Here is a 3387-nt window from a genome sequence, read left to right as displayed (position 1 = left end):
TAATAACAGATGTATTATTATTTCTGGTACGTACCATCTGTTAATGGTATTATTATTTCTGGTACGTACCATCTGTTAATTGTATTTTTATTTCTGGTACGTACCATCTGTTAATTGTATTTTTATTTCTGGTACGTACCATCTGTTAATTGTATTTTTATTGTAAAGACTTCTGGTACGTACCATCTGTTAATTGTATTTTTATTTCTGTAACTGTAATAAATATGATTATTTTTAAATGTACATGAACCATAGTCTTCACATTTCTGAGTAATATTCCTTGAATTATTATTTGGTGAAATGTTGTTCATAATATACATAGCATATATGCTCGGTCTCTAACTGTGGATCTCTGAGCTATGGGTAACTCAGTCATTTAATGCTAGGACATTGATTTCAAGATATTGGCTCTTTGATCCTTAGCCTCTTAACCCTCCTGCTGTGTTCCGGTCGAATTGGACCGAAGTTTTCTCTCTGAAAAATTTAGTTCATTTAAAGTTCCATGACTCTGTCCACACAGGGCATCTGAAAACACAAGATACATGATGATTTTCATTACATTTTGGGTGTTTTATTGAACTTTGTACACCTGTGGTGTTCCCAGCCAAAAATGACCGGTCATTAGACATTAATGGGTGAGACTACAATTAGTGTATAAAATTGAGTTCAGGCACATGCCCATTCATCAGATGGACACACTTCCTCTCCCAGAGCTCCCACATGCATTTGGCACAATATGTTTCATCTGAGTATTTGTTATAGTCAAAATAATCCATGCATATTTTTTTTAACTCAAAAACAATTTCCACGACACTATAAATGGTGACTCGTTCAGTTGATGGGGGTGTTCTATATTACACTACATTCACAGGCCAGAAACACACTGTAAATATTTGGGGCAACATGGGTAGCTAGAAAAAACGTTGAAAGGCTGTGGAGGCATGTTCTGAATCATAATGTCACATCAGATCTGATATGTGTGGGGGTCACATTAACAGAGAACGCTGGGGTGTATTAACAGATTTGGCAGAGAGATAAAGAGTGCTGCTAACATGCTGATGCAAGTGAGGCCAGAGGAATAAGACACTGAACAATGGAGGTGCAGTGTGAAAAACAGAAATAGGCCTAAACCCTTCAACTGTAGTGTATAACAATACTTTTATATCCACTGGGAATATACAGATGTAGGATGGACATTTTCCATCACATCAGCACATTAGAGGATGCTGCCTATATACGTAGACTTGAATCCACTATCCACTTTCATCATGGAACACTAGTCACTTTAATAATGTTTACATATTTTGCATTACTCATCTCATATGTATATACTGTATTCTATTCTATTCTATTCTACTGTATCTTAGTCTATGCCGCTCTGACATTGTTCGTTCATATATTTATATATTCTTAATTGCATTCCTTTGCTTAGATTTGTGTGTATTGTGTGTATTGTTGCGAAATTGTTAGATATTACTTGTTAGATATTACTGCACTCTCGGAGCTAGAAACACAAGCATTTGGCTACACCCACAATAACATCTGCTAAATGTGTATGTGACCAATAACATTTTGATTTGATTTGGAATTTGAGACAGTTTGCTCCAAAATAATCCTGTAGCAACAGGAAATGTGATTTATTACATGGATTATAGTTCATTAACGTTTTTGCAGGGGTTGATACATTTTCCGTGAGGGAAAATCAAGTCTGAAATTTCAAAGTGGAAATTCCAAACTTTAGAAGCCATTTTACACCTCAAATAAACTGCAAATTTTCCTGCAACAGGGTGGTCAAATTAAGATCATACATCTGTCTGCAAATTTTTTCCTAATCTGACAGCTGATTCTTTCTTACTGTTGCTCCTAATTGGAAAATAATATATACAATAATTGTTGCCAATGAATAACAGATGAGCAGATTAAACATATCAATAATATCCATTCGATGAGGGTCACATTTCATAATCAGAAACAACAGTAGAATGACCCACACATCTAGATATGTCTAGTTAGTTCTGTACTGTATGTGATGTGTATCAGGGCTATGCTCTGCTGTCCCTCATGCTATCTGGTGACCACTTGGAAGTCTCTGGCCCTGTAATAACTCAGGTCAGAGGTCACAAGTCAGAGGTAGCCTAATGTTGAACAATGCTCTTGTGTTCTTTGGCACAGTGGTGCCTGCAGAGTTCTTCCTGGCGGAGTGGTGCCAGGAAAATGATCTCTCCCTCAATGTCAACAAAACAAAGTAGCTGTTCGTGGAATTCAGGAAACAGCAGAGGGGGAACCCCCCTATCCACAGGACCGCAGTGAAGATGGTGGAAATCTTCAAGTTCCCTGGCGTACACATCACTGACAATTTGAAATGGTCCACCCACACAGACAGTGTTGTGAAGATGGCGCAACAGCGCCTCTTCAACCTCAGGAGGCTGAAGAAATTTGGCTTGGCCCCTAAAACCCTCAGAAACATTTACAGATGCACAATTGAGGGCATCTGTCGAGCTGTATCACCACCTGATACAGCAAATGCACCGCCCGCAACCGCAGGGCTCTCCAGAGGGTGGTGCGGCCTGCCCAACGCATCACCAGGGGCAACACAGCCTGCCCTCCAGGACACCTACTGCACCCGATGTCACAGGAAGGAAAAAAAGATCAAAAAGATCACCCGAACCACGGCCTGTTCTCCCCGCTATCATCCGGAAGGTGAGATCAGTACAGGTGCATAAAAGCTGGGACCAAGACACTGAAAAACAGCTTCTATCTCAAGACCATCAGACTGCAACTTAGAGCCTGCTGCCCTATATACATAGATATGGAACACTAGCCACTTTAATAATGTTTACATACTGCTTTACTCATCTCATATATATATATACTGTATTCTATTCTACTGTATTTAGTCAATGCCACTCCGACATTGCTCGTCCTAATATTGATATATTTCTTAATTATTTTATTTTACTTTTAGATGTGTGTGTATTGCTGTGAATTGTTAGATATTACTGAACTGTTGGAGCTAGGAGCTAGAGACTGTAGAACTGGTGTTATAGTGCTATTAGTCCAGAATAGGGGACCCTAGGGAAAAGATGCAGAATGCCACTCTTGGTTTGTTGATGTGTTTCATGTTTCCCTCTAGGGAGAGTCACAGAGTTAGTGTTGCCGACCACTGCACTGTCACTGGCACAATGACTCGGGAATCAATGGTGACCTTTGATTTTCAGCCTTGAAATGCACAGTCTGCAACAATGAGAGAGCTGTATCACTCTCCCTGGAGTGCTGCTCACATTGAGGAAACCAATCCAATGAGGAGACACATTTCAGCTGTGCTGTTACACTCAATCAAGCTGTGTGAGAAAAGGGCTGACACACGAAATAATTGCTTTGATCCAT

This window comes from Oncorhynchus nerka, linkage group LG15 (genome assembly GCF_034236695.1).
Source record: "Oncorhynchus nerka isolate Pitt River linkage group LG15, Oner_Uvic_2.0, whole genome shotgun sequence".
NCBI classification, from domain to species: Eukaryota; Metazoa; Chordata; class Actinopteri; order Salmoniformes; family Salmonidae; genus Oncorhynchus; species Oncorhynchus nerka.
This window is presented reverse-complemented; position numbering follows the sequence as displayed.